We start from the raw sequence: 20,879 nt of genomic DNA on the forward strand, positions 1-20,879 counted from the left end.
ACACACAGCCCTGCTCAGTCACGTGCACCTTAAAAACCTCCAGCCCCGTCACCTTTTGGGAAACTTTCTCTCCTCTCTGGGTGAAACCACGGCAGTTTTTCACAGCCAATATTTTTTTATAAAAACAACATTCTGGTTGTGGGCGATAGTTCCAGTGCCTGGCAGCCTTTTCTTTTGGCTCGACGCTATGAGATTTGTTACTCTCCTGAAAGGAGGCATTTAAAACTCAGAACACAAAACCTGGCAAACGTGCTGGGAGAGGCGGGTGAGGCTACTTCACATTTGTGTTCCAGGCTCCCGTGTCAAAAAGAGCAAAATGCACCAGAGGGTAGAAAGTAATTTAGGCAGGTGCCACACTGAGTTCTCAGGAGAATGACAAGTCCTCCATGAGACACCGAAGGTCTCTTGCTACTGGTCAAGATTTGTGTCAACCCCATTAATAGAAGACTGACTCCTAAACAGTGGGGACTTCCAGGGACATCAGCAGAAAATTTCCCTTTTATGGCAAATCTCAGTGACCTTGGCAAGATAGAGATGGAGGAAAAATTAAAAAAAACAAAAGAAACAAAAAACCATTCCATATTTAAACAGACTATGGAATTGTCAACGATTGTGGGCTGAATGGTGTGCCTTCCCTCCACCCCCACCCCACCTAATACACCCACATCCTAATGTGTGGAGCCTGTGCAGATTACTTTACATGGCACAGATATGATTAACTATGGGTTTTGAGAGGAATTTTGTGTTGTATTATAAATCCAATGATGAATGTCCTTATAAGAGTGAGGGAGAGGGAGACTTGACAAACACATAGAGGAGAAGGCTGCATTATATAAAGAAGGAGGCAGGGAATGAATGGGGCCTTGCGGCCACAAGCTCAGGATTTGCCAGCTGCTGCCAGAACCTGGAGAAAGCAAGGCGTAGACTTCCTCAGGGCCTCAGGAGGAAGCCAGGCCCTGCGACGATTTGATTTTAGAGGAATGAGACCCATTTCAGACTCCTGACCTCCAGGACTGGAAGAGACAAATCTCTGTTGTGTAAGTCCCATTTGTTACAGCAGCAATAACCACCAGTACCAACTAACAAGGAAGATGCAGATTTGGAAAGACAATCTCATCAGACCTAGCAAGTTTCAAATGCCAACTCAACTGCTGGCTAGCTGTGGGACAGTTCTCAGCTTTTTCTCCCGTAGAAAGGGGAGAATAATATTTCCTTCATAGAGTTGTCGTGAAGATGACATGAGATAATCTGGAACGTGTCAAATAGGAGACTTGTAATAAATAATAGCTACCAGTATGAGTCCCAGTTACCAAACACTGCCAGACAGTTTCCGACGTGTTTTCTACACTCAGGAGGCGTGCTTTAATTCAAAGGAATTTTGCAGGAAGAAGAATTCTAAGCGAACTGTGTTGCCGTAGCTGTGCTGACCAGAATGCCTTGGACTGGACAATAGCAAAAAGTCTATGACACCTCCAGTGGCCTGCTTTGGAAAGCGCTTTTCAAACAGCAAACGTCTGTTGTTTGGCACCGAAGAGTGGCAGAAGACTTAGATGAAAGAAGCAGGCTAAGATTGAGGCAAAAAGCAATATTAAAAACTTACGATGAATTACTTACCACATGTTACTACTCTATGACTTGCCTCCTTAAATGTTGGTGCTTCTGACAATCAGAGTCCTGGGCTGGGGTTGGAAGGGAGTGGGTTCTGTGATACCTATTGATTACAAAATGCATGCCTTCTTGTCTTTAAAAAAAAAAAAAAGCTATTTTTTCATTTGTTTCTGTTCTCATCAAGAAAGCAATATTTCAACTATTTCAAATGGGTCATTTATTGTTCAGTTTCACATACATTTCAAGTATCTGAATGTTTGTGTGAATGGAGATAATAAAAGAAAATGTCTCCAACCTTCTGGAGCAGCTCCCTAAATTCTAGGCCCTGGGAGCCAAGGCCGAAGGAATAAGACCAGTCAGTGCCTTATATGGACTCACCAACCTCCTTCTACATTGCCCTCTTCTCCAAGCTGGCACCACTGAACTAGAGGGTTCCGGAACCAGTGCTGGCCTCAGGGAGTGGGGGACATAAGTATTCCAAGAACAAAAGCTCCTCAGCCAGCTTTGTGTCAGCTTGTTGTGTTTCATTCTGACTTTGGTTTTTGTTGTTTATAATTCCATTGTCTAGACTCTTGCTGTGTTTTCTGATTACTGAATTCCTGTTCAGCATTCCAACTCCAGCGGCTGACTTGTGTGTTTTCTTCCCAGTTGGCTTCTATGCTCAGTGATCTGGGTTCTCTGGGATTCAGTCCCAGAACTCTATTCCCTTGGGCCAAATTCTAGCCACCTCCTGGCCAACACTTTTAATGCTGACTGTCCACTTGCCTGGTATTGCTGCCTAATTGTCTCCCAATTAGCTTCTCTACCCTGGTAAATTCGCAGGCTTTCTATCCCTATTTTGTTGCAGATTGAGCGACTGCTATGGAACATATTAAAGTGCAAACTACTGGAAATGAAATAGGATTAGAAACGTCATTTTCAGATGCAAGAACCTCTTGAAAGATTGACAAAGAGAGACAGCAGTATTCACCAGCTTTAGAGGGTGCGTAAACTTACTCCTAATTCGTAGTTTAGTCAATCTATTGAATTCGAATATTAGGAGTTTGCATATGAGGTATTTTGGGGTAAAGAGAACTGCCCAGAAAGGGAAGTATGGATGCTACACTACTGTGAGGGAGGCTGGATGGGAGGAATTCAGACCATGGTCCCTGAGAAGTAGTGAGGCCAGGGGTGGGGTGGGGGAGTGTGTGTGTCGGAGCATGGGTCAGCTAGTGCATAGCTGAGAGGATTGACAACACCCAGACCTTTCTCTTATAAATGTGTTGGGGTTTTTCTTTCTCACGTTCCCCTTTCTTAAGAGACCAGATCACGTTTGCTAACCATTTCCTTTGGGAGATGGGGATGTCCATGGACATTGTCAGAGAACAGTGGAACTGGATGACATCTGAAAGGCAGGATGACCATTCACCCTCAGTTACCCCAGACGGTCTCCTGTATACCTGTTGTCTTAGGGTAATGACTAATATCACCCCCATTGACCTCCTAAAGCAGCTCTATTTGATTGATGGTAAACTAAGCTAACAACACACTGTACATTTAAACCTCCTTCACACCATTCAAAAATGCTTGTGGGTGAACGCATGCACTGCCAAGACAGTTTCTTCCATTGTTGTGCCAATCTACCATTAATGTAATTTGAGACAAAGTCAAACTCCCATTGTTGGGACAAAAATCAACATCCCATTGGCTCTACTTCTCCCTTTTGGGATCATTCTGAACAAGTCCATTCTTTTCACCAAATACTTAAGAACAGGATTCGGTTCTTCCTGACTCTACCTCACCAGGCTAAGCCTCCCCAATTCTTTCATCAATTGCCATATATCATTTTCTCCCTCTCCATTTCCCCTTGTAATACAGATGGCTCATAACTAGAAAAATTCTAATTTCTCAGTATATCCCTTTCTAGCCTTTATATTAAAAGTGAATGTATATTTTTCACCCATGGCTGATCAGCTGTAAGTTATATCTTTTTCATTTCCAATAATATGCATACACGAGGTCTACACTTAAGTTTGCAAACTTGTTTTCAACAATGTTGCTAACCTTTTTTGATATTAGAGGGATTATTCATTATGAATTTGTACCAACTGGACAGTTAACCAAGTTTACTATTTGGAAGTGCTGAAGAGGCTGCGTAAAAAATTTAGACGACCTGAACTTTTTGCCAACAATTCATGGCTCTTACATCACGACAATCTACCAGCTCACACGGCACTGTCTGTGAGGGAGGTTTTAGCCAATGAACAAATAACTGTATTGGAACGCCCTCCCTACTCACCTGATCTGGCCCCCAGTGACTTCTTTCTATACCTAAAGATAAAGAAAATATTGAAAGGAAGACATTTTGATGATATTCAGGACAGCAAGGGTAATAAGATGACATCTCTGATAGCCATTCCAGAAAAAGTTCCAAAATTGCTTTGAAGGGTGGACTAGGTGCTGGCGTCAGTGCATAGCTTCCCAAGAGGAGTACTTTGAAGGTGATTATAACGATATTCAGCAATGAGGTATGTAGCACTTTTTCTAGGATGAGTTCGTGAACTTAATTGTCTGACCTTGTATGGATGAAGCTCATGGTCACCTCCTTTCTCTCCCATTTGACTAGTAATTAGATGAGACAGCTAGAACTTTAGATGCAAAGCTTTTATGTAAATCCTTCCTCATTCTAAAATGAAGGACTTGATTTCATTTTGAACATGAATAAAAAATTTTACAGTTATCATCACTGAATTTAATCTCGTTTGAGTCAATCTCTCATTTTCCTGACAATATTCATTTTGGATCTTGATCTTCAACTCCTGCAGTTTATCACCTTTGGCAATTTTGTGGCATACAAATTTGAAACGCTTGCCTTTCCAGTTAGTTCTCCTAATGTTCTGCCTAGGAAAACATGGGACGTTGTTATGAGAAACCAGCTATTGTGAGTTGCTGCCTAGACATTTTACAGACAGCTCATCCTGCTCACACCGACAGTCTAGACATTTAGATAAGAACTTGAGCTTAGGCTTCCTATCCCAAGTTCCTGCTTTTCTCTTCCCAGGGCACCTTTCAAAATAACCACTCACAGTTGAGCCCAGGAAAAGTTAGTTACCTCTGCCCCCAACCACCTTATAAATAATAGGTGCTCCGGACCCTGCCCTCTGTCTTCTGCTCGCTCATGATCCGGAACGGAGGGCTGCCCTTCCCTGGGTCATTATGCCCATGTTCCCTCCCCCCATTTTTGAGATCTGGAAGTAATAGATCTTGTGACTTTACTTCCTTTATGGGAGGGTACTTAAACTACGCCTTCAATCAAAATGACCTTGGGCTTTTCACTTCCCCAAAGTGGGAGCTGAGAGGCTGAGGGAGGCCCCTGCCAACCCCACGTGCGTGGCTTGTGCCTTCTCATTTAGCAGGTCATGATCTGCATAGTCTTAATTTAATACACAGGCTACAGCCCCCCACCCCATACAGATGTTGAGACAAAATGACTGAAGAGAGAGAAAGAACACAAGGCCCTACATGTCTAGAACATTCTGGATGATTTGTTTTTTTTTTTCAAGCTAGACTAATGTTTGCATGAAGGAATGAGTATATTTGTCCTTCACGCTCTGTGAGCTTGCTGGAGTAGTTCTTTCTTTATCCTTGTCCATTCTGCAATCTCTCTGCCAAACTGGCCTTGTGGTGAATCACACAAGAGCTCAATGGAACATGCAGGTGTTGCAACTCGAACATAGTCAGGTATGCGCTTAGCTTTGATAGGATATATAGGGACCCTCACAATGTGAATTCAGATGCTCTTTTTACTTTCAACTGAGTCAATGAGATCAATCTGCTAAACAGTTATGGTTGTCAGGATCATCGTCTAGCTTTCCACTTTACTTTTCTTAGGAAGACATGGAGATGGCATTACATGGCACAGTAAAGATGGGGCAAGTTCCATGTCTGCATGACATCACTAGCTCATGCATCTTTAAGGTTGTTGGGGAGACAAACTAGTTGTCAGGTACTCAACTGCTGAAAAATCAAAATTGATTAAGACATAATCCTTATCTGGAGAACTCATTTCCTGGCATGGAGCCAAGCATATAAATAAACTGTAATATGATAGATGTTAATTTTACCTTCTAATGGGAATTAGATCTTCTAGAAAATGACTACTTTTATTTTATGGACTCAAAAATGATTAGACTAAAAGTTGTCATAATGAGCATGTCTCCTACCTCCATCAAAGACACAACATTTTCCTTTGAATCTACATCCATCACCTAATCTCTTTCAATTTCCTGAAATACATTGTTATATTAAAAGTAATAGCCTCATAATGAAGAGTGTCTAGGTCTTCAAGACACCAAAGTAATAACATGAAAAGTGTCATCATTTAGTATTTTGGTTTTAAAATGTAAATAGTTCTATTTGGAAACATTTCTACTATTTTTAAAGCTTCAGTTAAATGACACAAAGCTAAACCTTTTGTTCAAAATAGAGATGAATATCTGTGCGATAGGAAAATATGATTTGCCATTCTGGGTGGAATCTAGTCTCACATTTTGTTTCTCACAAGGATAACTAAGAAATATTTTGCAGAAAATAACTATTGCCCTATAGCACTTTCACTATCCTTTACATAAGAACTTTCATATAATTGAAAAATCAACATTCAGATATTTAGAGAGGTTTTTTGTTTGTTTTTGTTTTTTGTTTTTATAAATTGCCACAGTTACTTCATTTAGAAGGTTATAATTGAAGCATTTCTAATAATCAAGTACAATTCTCCTGTGAGACAACCATAATCCATTTCCTTTGACCTATTCACATGGAAGTTGAGAATTATTCACACAAAGTGCAGATATTGAGTCACCTCTCTTCTCTTCAGCTGGACCCGATAACCATGAATGCGCTCCATCTAATACTAGTACTCCTAATACTAGTACCTTTACTACCCTAGTGCCACTACTTCCACTGCCACTATTGTTGATGATAATAATCACAACTAATGCTTTGAGCATTTAGCCTTCACAACAACTGCATGAAATTAGATACACTACAGTATCCATATTTTAGTTGTGAAATGATGGCAGGAAGAGGGTAACTTTTCCAAAGATAACAGAACTAAAGTTTTCATGTAGGAATTGTTCACTGCAATTACACATAGTATTATAATGGTATTTTTATTACTTATCTTCTTATGAAACTGAAGGCCTCAAGGCAATTATTGATTCTTATCATTTGTCTATGTGCATATATATATATGCATATATATACATATATATGTTTATATATATGTGTGTGTATATTCATGAGAGATTTAAAATAAATAAACCACTTGATATTTATTAATAATTTCAGAATAGTAAAAAATATTATATTACTAGATTTTTTGGTCAATTATATAATTTTAGAAGTCAGACTTCGAATATATAGAAATATATAGAAAGCAAAAGTTGAGTGTTAAGCTACTTCGAAGAAAAAAACAGAAAATTCAAAAATACTTTTCAGAGTATAAATAATTTTTTCAAAATGATCTATAAGATAATCTCTAGATTATCTTTTCTCTAGAATAGCTCATTTTGAAAATGTCTAAGAGTTTATTAAAATATGTTTTAAAAACATTTTAAGATATATAATAAATATACACATTGTGATAACTGATATAGGTGAAGATTCATCCAGAGGTGGCAGGCCATGATGGGTAAGAACATCTGTCCTGCAGCCATGGTGCTTTGGGTTGAATCCTTACTCTCCCACCTGCAAGCTATTTTATGTGTATATTGATTAGGTTAATGCAGTGAATTAGTTAAGTGGAGGATGGTTATGAGTCCCTACTATAGACAGAAACAGAAGCCAGCTTTCCTAGAAAGAAAATTCTCTCATTCTCTACTAAGGTGATTTGATTTCACCCTGAAGTTAACAATTGTGGGAGTGAACAGTGAAGGATTTTGCAGCAGGTAATATGGTCAAATTGGAATCTAAATTTAGAAAGATTGATCTGGCCAATGACTAAGAATTGCTTTTACGTGCAGTGAGCCCAGTAGGTATGTTTTCCTGGCAATCCAGGAGAGACACAAAAAGCAAGTAAAGACATGGAGAAATGGAATAGGTGGCAAAAATAAAGGATATAGAATTAGTGGGAGTCAGTGTCAGGTTGCATTGGGGTGGGGGAAAGGCCATTCGTAAGACTTGGGTCATTGGGTGTCTAGGAGAATATTCACTAGATGTCTACAGGAGAATACTGACAGAGGTCCTAATGCAGCAAATATGGAAGGGAACAGTGGTTATCTTTTTAATGTGTTGAGTTTGAAATAAATGATGAGACATTCAAATAAAGATAACCTGTGTGAGATATAGCACACCGGGTACCACGCTTAGGGTAAGAAGATTGCTTCCAAATTTCTATGCACTGATATGAGTAGGCCTCAAAATGTATAAACAATTTTATCCACACAAGTTTGATGGAGTCCCTGGAAGACATGAGCTTGCAGCCTCAAGGTGTTTCACACCTATAGCTGGGGGCCATTGGGGAAGCCAGCAGGATGAATTTTCCGACCCCACTCCAAGATGTTTGCTTTTTAAGAGGAGTAACTGTAATATCTGGAGTAGGACATCAGCACATATTAGTCATTGTCTTTGAACAATTGTCAAAAATTCTTACTCTTCCTTAAGATGTGAAGATAATATTTTACATCTATTGAGGAATTCCTAATGAAGCTGTTTGAATGTCAGTCTGATCTCCTGTGTAATCAACCTTGTTGAAGGGCCTGGATTCTTAGTGAGAAAGAAGAAAATGACTTATTTAGGAGCAAGGACATTTCTAGATGTAGATGCCATGGGAGAACCTACAGTTCTAAAATACAGTTTAATGCTCCTCCAAACACCAGAAACTTGATTTTCCCATGGCAACTCTTCAGGACAAGACAAGTTAATATACTTTTGTTCAAATAGAAGACATAAAGCAACAGCCAAATATTTGAATCCTTTTTTCTTCTTCGTTTTCAACATTCATTATTTAAAATATATTCAAACCTCTCCATACATCAACATTTTATAAAGATACAAAAACTGAAACTTAAAATGACTAACTTTTAGTCAAAAGAATCTTCTTCAGGACTTTTTTGGGTTGTTTTGCTTCACTTTAATTGCTGATTAATCATAAAGAATGTTGCCATATTAACTCTGAATGTTAAAAATGGGGACTAAAAAATTTTTGCAATTATGAGATTATTATGTTACCCTGTTACCCAGAGAGATTTTAGAATCTCTCTGAGTTATTATTCTATTCTGTCTGTATACCAACTAATTAGGCAAGACCCTTTGGCCCTACTGAAGTTGTTCCTATATATAAAGAAAAGAGAACATAGAAATGAAACTCCAATTAAGTATTTCTGCATTCTAATTTCTGTAATTACTTCTAAGGAACAGGCTATATCCCAGCCCAACTTATACCTTTTGTCTATTTATAATGATTTTTAAAATAGAAGTCTGTGGCTCACCTTCTTACAAAATACCTTCCTCAGGCAGCCATGGCATCACCATAGACATTTCTAGATAAAAGTGAAAGTCAGTAATCATCGTTTAAAGGACATGGTTGATTGTGTGCTCGCCTAGACAAGTGCAGGCAAATGCCTGCATAAGAATTCTAATTTAACCCCACAGTGAAAACCCAAATCCTCTATGAAGATGCTCCTTAAAAGTGTAGCTCTGGGGCCGGCCGAGTGGCACGATGATTAAGAACTGGCTTGGGACGCCAGAGGGCCCCGGTTCGGATCCCACATATGAGGGCCAGTGACACTGCCCTCCACAGCTAAGATGCTGAACAGCAGCTCAACCTGGAGCTGGGCTGCCATGAGTCGCTGGCGACGGCGTAGGCTGCAGCCCCTGTGGCAGTGGGTTGCCATGGGCTACCGTGTGTAGCCAGCAGCCAGCGTGAGCGGCCAGCAGCCGCAGTGAGCGGCCGTCCAGAAACCGGCGACTGATCTGCCTCGCCCGGGAAGAGCGCGACGATGGTGCCAACTTGGGCCAGTGAAGCAACGTCCTCCACAACTAGACTGAAGAACAAAAGGACAGCAACTTGTCTGTTCCCCTTCCCCCAATTCCCCAGCACTGTTCCCTTCCCCCCAATACCCCAATAAAAATCTTAAAAAAAAAAAAAAGTGTAGCTCATGGACCAGTGCCAGGCCCCGTATGTTCCTTCAGCACCCTCAGGAGATAAGTGCAGTGAGTGGTTAAGATTAAGCATATAGGGACTTTTGAGACGAATTAACAGAGTGATTATAATTTTTAAAAATTGGGGCTTCCATATTGCAGGTCTTTTTAAAATTTCTATTTTAAGTGATTCATTTCTTCTTCATCTTGGAAAATTTGAGTCGCCAACAGATTGAAAATAGAATATAATTGTTCAAGTGGTTTTTCTCCACAATTACTTTGAGATTCATTTCTCTAGTCATGAGATGAATGAATTAGGAGGCTGGGAAATGAGAGATTTGAAACATATCCCTGAGGCTCTGTAGATTTCTATTTTCTTGTCTACTCAATGGATATTGAACTCCATTAAGGGTTTAAACTGGCCACCAGATTAGGGTCACATGTACTTTGTAAGTTAACAAAAGTGAATAGGGATAGTTTCAGTCAAGGGACATGTTCACTGGGGACCCAGGTCCTGTCCCTTCACAGTGGAACATGTTTATATTGCACACAGGACCCTATCCATGTGTCAGCTTGTGACCTCCAGGCTATGACGGCTGAGACCTCTTCTAGCGCTATGATTTAGAGCAGAACATAAAATAGTATGGTGTTGTGATCATTATTATTATTGTCACTATTGTTATTTTCTTTCCATGAGAACCTGATCCCACAGAGTAACTCCGGGAGCTCCAGTTCCGGTGTTTTCCAAACTAAAGCCCTGAGGGGGTGGGCTTTGAGCTGTCCCCCTACCCCTGCATTCACAAGAGCATTTCATCTGTATATGTTTACATGTTGGGGTTCCATGCAAGGATTCATTTGAGAAAAGTGGTTCACAGCAATAGCTTTTCTAAAAATAATGGCTTTAAGTGTTTAAATTCAGTACTGTTTTTACTTTGTCATTTTGCTTATGTATGTTTGGTTTGGTCTGCTATGCTTGGCACACATTGGAGTTTGGCCTGGAAGGAACCTCAGTCCCATTTGCTTCTATTTCACTGGAAAGGTCGCAAAATCAACCAAGACACTCTGTTCATAAGATTCCCCTCTAAATATAAGTACCTATGGGTAAGGGCCCCATCTGCAAGATGGGAGAAGTAAGAGGACACTCAGACTAGATATGTATTATTTTATGGACAAATGCTATTTGGCCATGTATATAATTCAACATGAATTATGAACAAATGAATGGGGTGGCTACTAGAAATTATCACTGCCTATGTACCGCATAAAAAATCAAATTTAATTACCTTTTGAGGGCAGGACTTGGGTAGTGTCCCTTGTTTCCAAATAAGAGAAAATCTTTATTATTTTTTGCTGAATCTCTTGGTTTTAATAGAGCGACCCATATCCCATATGTCTTTTCTCTAAACAGAGCTCCAGACCCATGGTAAGCAGAGTTCTGTGTACATAGACAATTAAATTCAGGAAAGGAATGAAATCAAAATTAGGAGAAACAGGGAAGGGAAAGAAATGGGAGATAGCAGGTGGATAAATCCAGTATTCTGGATTCCTCGTATATCGTCTTCCTCGTTACATTCACAGATTGATTTCCATTAGGAGCTGTGACAAGTCACTGTGCCAAATTAAGGTGTCAGTGTGACATCACCAGCCTAAGGTAGTGCTTTGATCATGGCAAATACACAACACATATCGGAGTGCCACTTTTACTTTTAAAATTTGTTTATTATTCACATGATACTGAATGTAGACATTTACATGCTTTATTTAAGAGTGATATAATCATATTATTTTTAGGTTATTATTTTGTTAGGAAGAAATTGAATCACAATGATTTTGGGCAATTTGCCATAGGTCACAAAACTAGTATGTAATTTCACAGTTAATCTCAGCTAGTCTATTTCTCACTTGTGCTTATCTCCAGGGAATGCGTGGATCAATAGGGCTAACCCAGGGCCACACCAAAATGAAGTGTATTATGTAGCGAGTAATGTGTTTCCATGCCAGGATTCTGAAAATCCCTGAAGAGGCAGCATGTACAAGCTGGCCAACCTTGTTTATAGAAAACATGCAGACTAATGGTTTGTGCCAGTTTCATATGTAAAAACCTCCTTGGATGAAACTAACTTTCCTGAGACCAAGGCATTTTATGTGTGTTCTTGGCAGTTCACCATCCCAAGACAAAGCATATCCTGTGTGACTAAGAGAGAAATTTGGAAGCTGTGCGTAGATGCCTTGGACTTCCCTGACTGAGGATTGCCTGTGATTCCGCTCTCCTGCTGATCATATTTTTTTATTAAAGCCTTGTGTGATACACTTTGTTGAGTTTTGTGAGTCATTTCAATATTCCAAAAGAGCACAATTGGTGCAGTTTAATAGCTGGATTATTGATATAGCCCCAGATTCAAGTGAAATGGCTAATGCTATGTTCTGGAGGAAGGAAGATGAGGAAAAAGGGATAGAGAACCTTTGGGACAAAGCTGACTGCTAAGCCAGTCCTACTTTGAGGTCACACAAGCATTGAAATGATTGACTAGAAAGGCTTCTCATTGGAACTGGGAGGTTATATATCCAGAGTAGGAAGTACTAACTGGATAAGCAACAAGATGTAAACTCAGTGCAAATCTGCACTGGTTAATAAATACAGAATAATTCCTAAAGAACTCCAAGGTGCAGAATCAACTTAGTTGTAACTGGTTGTTCCTTGGGTTAGGAATAGTCCCAGTGAAGATTGAAAAGTGGCAGTGGCCCACAGTTATGACTCTTATTTAACCCCTCATTAATAAACAGCTATACATTTGGGAATTCCCAAGCAAGAGACAATTGAAAGTCCAAGATGTTCTATCAAGAAATTGACTGCACTCAGCCCTCCATATCTGCGGGTTTTACATCTACAGATTCAACTCCCTGCAGATCAAAAATATTAAAAAAGAATTTCAAGAAAGTTGATCCCTAAATAATACTGTATGACAACTATTTACATAGCATTTACATTGTATGAGGTATTATGAGTAATCTAGAGATGATTTCAAGTATACAGGAGGATGTGTGTGCATCATGAGCAAATACTACACCATTTTATGTAAGGGAATTGTTATCCAGCTGGGGTCCTAGAACAAATCCCCTGTGGATACTGAGGGACAACTATATTTTTATAGGCAGATATAGACAGCACCAAAAAGAATCTTAATGGCATTAGGTTTTTTGGGGGTTTTTTATGTATAGTGTTTGCAATTTTATTGTCTCTGGGCACAGTGAATAAGAAAGAATGTTTGGTTCTAAATTATTATAGCTTTGATAAATTTAAGAAACCTGAAAGAAATATAAAATTGAATCTCTAAGACTCTCAGTCAGTGTCTACCTTTACCAGTATGCACATGGATGCAAATTCCTAGGACTAGGCTACCCATAATTTGTTTAACCTGGATTAAAGCAACAATTCAAGCAGCATTTAGCATGAAAGAAAATTTCCCTTATCATCCTTCACTTTACAAAATGGAATACTCCACTGAGGATGTTAATATGTTAAGAATATAAGCCACATTGGATTGGCTAGATGATGATAAAGCCTCATGTAATTTTATGCCTTAATTCAGTTTGTAATGATGTTGTAATAAAGGGAACTCCTCTGGTGTTCCAAATGTGACCTTGCTATGAGAGGGAGAGATTATGGGAAAGATTATGTCATGATCTTGTTAGTTCAGTTACTAAAATGGCGTTGACTAATGTACAAAACACTTGAGTTTTTTAGAACAGGGTGAAAACCAAAATTTTAAAAATAATATATTTGGTACAGTAAATGGAAAGGAAGTCTTTAGATAGTTAATAAAGTTGAAATAAAAAAGGAGAATGTTGACAGGGTGCCTACCATGGTGTTGATAGAACACTATTGAAGATGGGTTGAACTCTTCAAGCTCTAATGGGACTGTGACATATCAACTCAATTTATCCAAGCCTTGATGAATTTTTAAAAATATGAAGGAAATATGCAAAATGAATCCATAATCCCTTTGAAACCAGATAGTATGAGATGAAAAGGAGAGCTTCAAATTGAGAGGCAGTGGCCAAGAATTCTTGGCACAATGCCCTACTGGGGAACAGAAGCATTCACATTTGTGCGGGCTAAATTGTTTAGAGCTGATAAAGAAATTTTACTGTGTTTGCTAGACAGTGGTGCACAATATGCTATCATTTATAAGCCTTCTAACGAAAATTAAAGACCTATATGATTAAGTTAGGAAAATATTGTGATATGGCTGGAAGATTTAAAAGCCAAATTATAGCTCTAAATGAGAATTTATGAAAAAAGTTATGCTTGATAGTTGTGTGACCATGCCATGACTATCCAATTGGTATGGATGTGATATGATGGAAACTATCTAGGCCAACTCAATTTAAAGCAGAATACCTGGGGATATCAGGAGATTTCAGTCCTAATTGCCGATACGCATATGTTATGTTCAGTTGAACTACTGCCTACAGATTAATAGTGTTTAATAGTCTCATATGACCTGGAAGAAAACTGGTAAATGTTGGAAGTTAACAGTGGATTGCAGAGGACTATACAAAGCATTGACTCCAATAGTACCAGACAAGAGTTTACAATTCAGGCTGTGCAAAAAAATAAGAAAGAATGCTATTTAATGATCAATTTAGCTATTTTTCTCTTTACAACCCTTATTTTGGAAAAAAAAGTCAATAACCAATTCCCAGTGTGATGAACACCAACACAGGTTTACTATATTATCCCACAAATATATTTAAAATTTCCTTCTTGTTGTACTTAGTGAAAACAAACCTAGATTAGACATAATTGGGAGCATTGTCAATCGATACATTGACAATATCATGCCTGAATCTAAAGATCAAGTTAAAACTGAAAAACAATTTTGTTTAATTACATGAACACCACTGGAATGAATGATTAATCCTATTTTAAAGAAACAAAAACAAAACAACTGAAAAAATAGCTCCCAGTGCAAATGATGACATTTTTAGGTATAACTTGGGCTACAGCCACTAAAGACATTTCACCCAAACAGCAACCAACATTAAATTGTTTATCCTGCTAGGTCCAAAATTGAAATAAAGGCTTAATTGACTGCTGTGGTTTCATTTCCCACATTTAAGGATCCTGCTAGCCTCCATTCATAAAGTTACACAGAGGAAAGCTTAATTATTTGGCATTCTGAACAGCAAGTCTTTATCAGAACTCAATCAAGCATATTGAGGGCTTAAAATGCCCATGCTCAGATGGCATTACCAGTGCCAACAACTCCTACTTATGTCTACTGGTACGCCCTTCACTACCACCCAGCAATGACCACTAGGATTTTAGACTATGAAATAATCTTCCAGTTATACCTGGAGATAATTTTTGGCTAATTATTCGACCTTGACTAAAACTGTATTTTTTTTTATATCAAAACATAAAATTTTGAGACTTGAAATACTTGTCTAGTCATGGCTGACAACAGAACAATACTTCAACAAAGAGGGCAATACACAAAGACGTTTCCTCATTAAATGGATTAGTACATTCAGGAACATGTAACAGGGGTAACCACAGGAAGTATTCATTGCATGCATAAACAGCAGTGAATATGCATCCTTCTGATCCATCTAGTCCCGTAGGTAAGTGAGAACTTACTTTTGGCCAATTATCAAAGGATTGAAAAAAAAGGATGCATGGTTTATTGATGGTAGCTCAGGGCCAGAGGGTCAACACTTGATCTGGAAAGTAGCTACATTACAGTGGTCTGATGGCCACATTCTGACTGAAAAAGGAAAAGATAAATTTGCCCAGTGAGAGTTCCTAAGAGTACAAGAGTATTGGAGAAAATCAATGATGATGATAAAATAATAATAATAATAATAATAATAATAATAATAATAATAATAATAAAAATAGAATTATACTGATTACTGAGCACCCAGATGGTGCTGAGGGGCTTTTCTTGGGATAGACATTTATTCTGAATTTGGATTTGCATTTGCTATAATGGTAGAAATTGTATTGAACATCCTCAAAATTAAAACAGAAATATTGTTTCGTTAGGGACCCCCTGCTTAGATGTTGTCTGATCAAGGAACCCAGATACAAGACAATAATGGGCCACAAGACATCATATACAGTGAACATATCATACACTTCACCATCCACAAAGTAACTGATGACCTCATTGGGGAGGCTGAGAAAGGATAGAAGAATGGCTTGTACAATTATATAAATGTGCCCAGTATTAAAAGTGACTCGTCACTGTTTCATCACGTCCTTTGCTATTGTTACAGCCTTGCATGTGCACACAGTTGACCTTGAACAACATGAAGGTTAGGGGCAATGATCACCCTCCCAGTAGAAATCCAGGTATAACTTCAATCGGCCCTCTGAAAATGTGGATTTCCATCTGCAGATAGAAATTACTACTGTCCTTGGAGGAGTTTTTGTGAATTCTTTCAACAATCTGAGGATGTAAATGATGCAGCGAGTAAGTGGAAGTTCCAGGATTTGAAATTAGATCTTTTTAAATCCAGAGCAGTTAACTACTACCAGATATGACTGCAAACTGAAATATGCATCTCATTTATAAGTTATAATCGATAAATATTTATTATAGATAGAAATGCATTATAGATCCTTTACTGAGAGCAGATTTGGTAGCTAGGAGGGTGAAGTCTAAGCATATGGGGCGCTTGAAGGAGAAGGGGGTCCTCTGAATTGGAGAGAGACACAGACCACAGGCATGAAGTAGGACCTTTGAGTGCTCTGTGGCTTCCTTTAGAGATGCCTTGTTTTGGGGTCATTGCTGAATCATAGTTTAATATAGATTTATTTCAGTGGTCATGGACTACATTTTAGGTCCCCAAACAGAATGCTCTAACCTGTATTCATTAGATATCCTTTGGGCTATAACTCTATTTGATATTCATAAGTTTTATTGATGTTTTAAAATCATGAAAGGAAATTTTCAACTCCTGTGAAAAAAATTTTAATATATAATGTAATTGGAAATGAAAACTCATTACTTTTAATATAGAATTCAAATAGGTTTCAGAACAAAATCTCAGATCTCTATTAGAGGTGACTGAAAACTGTGTCCAGCTTCATTTATCAAATTTGAAACTTCAATAAATTCTGGAGTTCCTAATTTTTCAATCTGAGATTTAAAAATGTAACCGATATAATATTGTTGAATTATGAGTTCATTAGTGCAGTAAGGTATATGATAACAGAAAATTTTCTGGTATACAATAAAATAAAATTATTATTATAAATCACAAAACTACAGAAAACATTAGGTTTATAGAGTACAAACAAAAAACTTTAAGAGGTTATTTTTCAGAAGCCCAACTGAAAAGACATTATTAAATGGAAGATACTCCTTTTCATCCAGATGACCTACTATAGATTTTTTTTTGGTCTTGAAACCCCTTAATGTTAAAAAAAAACAAAACCCAAAAACATAACAACAAATTATTGCATGGCTACTATGTGTTGGGTGCTAATCCAATTTAACTCAGTGTTTTACATCTTTGCCTCAACATAATCCTTACAAATGCTCTTCAAGTTGGATGCTATTTGAGATTTTGGTGTAGGGTTGAGGTGGTGGAAAGGGTGTTAGTGAATGCATTGGGTCTGAAAACAAAAAACAAAAAACCCTCAAGCTTACTTCTAGCCAATTTTTAAAAATTTAACTGAAAATTGCTACATACATTACCTTCTGAATAAAACAGGCATGTAATATGTATTTATAACTTGTACATGTGTCATATGGATATGACATGTGACTGTATGATAACTATGTTTAAACTGTATGTATTATCAACACACATTTGTACATGTTATGATTAGTGAGCAGAAGCTTTAATTTTTAAGTCTAATCTTTGCATCTAACATCTAGTCAGTATTCTGTATCGACCTTATTCAAACTACATTGATTAATCTTTTTTTTTTATAATGGGTCTCTGAACCAGAAATCAGATAAGCTTTGTAAAACTTTCTGCGGCCATCGGCTATGACATTTTCTGCAGAAAAAGAAAAAGAACACAAGGGCTTAGTTGCAAGGTCTTTGGCTGTCATCTGATAAACCTTTGCAGAGGGCACAAGACTTAGAGGCATTGTGCTTACCTTGTGGGCAGTCTTATCAGTGCTGGCATGTAAAGTGTTTGGACTCTCTTGCTTTGGGGCGGCTTAAAAATGTACACGATGTGAATTTAATGCCTAAGCAAACCTACCCAAAGAACTGACAATGAATGATGAGCCATTACAAAATGAACCCTTTCAGTATTTCCCATAGGAAAGCCTTTCGGAAGAAGGAGGTAGGGGTCAGGAGAAATGGTTCTTTTCTATACTGGCTATTTTTCCTGTCAGGATTGCTGTGAAGTTGAATTAATTAGCATTTGAAAATACATTTTCACTCTTCAGGAAGAACTTTGACACATGTAGTTTTAACAATTATCCAACATTGATCTTTTATAAAAATGCTATCCTGGATTCAAGTTTTGACCTGAAAGGTTGTTTAAGGTCTCAGATGCAAGGAATATTACTCCAGGAAAAGGAGTCGAAGAAAGGAGCCTTTAGCATTCTAAAAATGAGTGCATTTTTCAGCTGTATATTAGATGTCTACCAGCTTGGAACCAGACTCTTGCCTTAGTGAAAATGTATATATTTGAATTTAGCTTTCTATTTGGTCCACTTTAGTGCCTAGGACTTAGTTGTATGGTGGTGCTGTGAGAAGTTATTATATCAGACTGCTCCATGCATAAGCGCTGTGTGTGACCCATGGCACGATATGGCTGTAGGAAGAACTAAGAAGCCAGTTTATTTGCACAAATATGAAGGTTGTATAGATGTTCACCAATGCTGAATTCTGTCCCAACGAACCTAGAACTAACCATCAGGAACTCTCTCCTGATACTGAGCTGAGATCTGCTTCCCCAGAACACCCACCACAGGACCTGCCAGGACCCCCGGGGACACAGCTAGTCTCTCTCATAGGACAGACAGTTTTTCACATGTTTGAAGACAACTCTGCTAGTTCTCGTGAACCTCTCCTCAGGCAAAATGCATTGAGACTCTGAGAAAAGTCTTCAGGAAACCTAACTTTGAATTCCCTTCGCATCCTCTCTACCCTCTTCTGAATAGATTCCACTCATTTATATAAACTTCTTCAGCTGTGAGTTTCAGATGGCACTTGCTGTCCCTGCTTTGGTCTTGTTCCTCTACCATACATGTGCTCCTTTGGACTGGAGGTTCAGTCTCTCCTCAAATTAAAATCCACTTCTGAATGCGGTAGCATAAAGTGGCAATTTGGGGTCCCAAGGAGGTGAGATCCTCTGAAAATCTTTCACACAAACTTGTGCTCAAGAATTCAGCTAAAGTTGTCTTAAAACTACCAGAGGAGAGCAACGTTGGGTATTTACTCATGCACACTTCCGTTTCACACTCAAACAGGCTGCCATTGAAACAAGCCTGGGTTCCCCTCAGGGAGTGGAGCTGCCTCACAGTACGCAGGTGAGCGCTCTTCTCCCTGCCTCTGCCACCTTGCTGACTCCCGTCCTGGTTGTAGGGGTCCCTCCTTATTTTAATATTTGCCTGATTGCGACTAATTCCCACCACTTTATCAGTGGCAGAAGCATCCAGACATTTCATCTTTCGAGATCCAGAATTTGAAGTTGAACAGTTGGCTGCTATCTTGAGATTGTCGGCTCATCTATTATATTAAAACTCAGCGTTGCTGTTGTTCTACTTAATTGCTATATGTGATTAGAAAGGGCTCATCAGTCCTTTCTGTTTTATTGCGGTTTTTACTTTTTCCTGGGTAACCTGGTTCACTCTCACTTCTCTATAGCTACCTCACCCTACTCATAAAAATAAACACGCACCAGCAAGGACCAGCATACATGTACGCAAAGAAAAATAACCTCAGTGACTTTGGATGCCATTTGGTCACAGAGGGTCCCAAACCACTAGGTGGGCATACCCAGCTACAGCCCTGGGCCAGGTGGGCTGACCAGTAGGCTCCTTCCACATTTTTCACTATTTCTACATCATCTTCTACAACATCATCTTCTACAAAGATATAGGGAAAACAATGTCAACCAACATGACAGACCTACTCTGTCATAGAGAGCCAATGTGACACAAGTAACTCTTTCCATGTTGAATGAACTGAGCATCTGTCCAGGTGTCCACATAGGGAGGTCCTCTTTTCTCAACTCCCCAACTATAGCCATTCCACTCCCCGAAGCATGGTCCCCCCTTTCCCATAAGGAGCACAGCTCCATCCCTCAGATGTACTTCTTCAGTTCAAGGAGCAAGGAAGGGAGGAACATCCTTTTGTGCAGGATGCAATGGTGTGTCACAATGATGGTGGTACATGTACACAGAAGATCGCTGTGGAATAGACAAAGAATAGTTGAGCATACTGCCTTCCAAGCAGTGGGCTTGCGTTCAATTCCTGGCCACTGCACCTGTATGTTTCTTAGAGCTCGTGAGAGTCAAGCTTCTGAGTTTGGAACCAACTTGAGGGGGAGCAAATTATCCATCCCCTTTGTTGATAAGGCTGAATTGAAGAATGTAGCGTGAGCCTTGGTCCCAGTGGGGTTCCCAGACATGCCCTGATAAGATTGCTGGACTGATCAGCAGAGAAGATCTGTGTCCTTAGGGACCAGCCTCTCACAAAGTGGTAGAAAATCTTGAAGGGGCTGAGACATGTAAGCTTATTTACTTTTCTCCCAATGGCCCCAATCAGAAAAGGCATTCCTCCTCCCACAGGGAATGTGAGAAAAGGAGTCAAATGAAAGAATGGAAGTGTTCCTCCCATTCGTTACCCTCTAAGGGAACAGAAGCTTCCTCTCCTTTGAGGCAATGTGATGAATGAGGGATAAGCATCGTTCGCTAACATGAATACGTAGCTGCCCAGAACGCTATAGTTTCAAATCACGGTAATATACTCTGGCATGTATATATATCCTTTCAGTGGGTTAAACTATAGGGCAGATAAAAATCACCTGGGACTTGTAAAAAAAAAAATAGATGACCCTAATCCCCACTACATGTTTAATAACCACTCCCAGGCCCACTCCTTTTAGTTATTTATTTTTAAAACAAATGAAAGTGTTGGAGCTTCACCCTTTAAGACTTACTGGATTTG

The sequence above is a fragment of the Hipposideros armiger genome, unplaced genomic scaffold (assembly GCF_001890085.2).
Source record: "Hipposideros armiger isolate ML-2016 unplaced genomic scaffold, ASM189008v1 scaffold_273, whole genome shotgun sequence".
Lineage (NCBI taxonomy): Eukaryota > Metazoa > Chordata > Mammalia > Chiroptera > Hipposideridae > Hipposideros > Hipposideros armiger.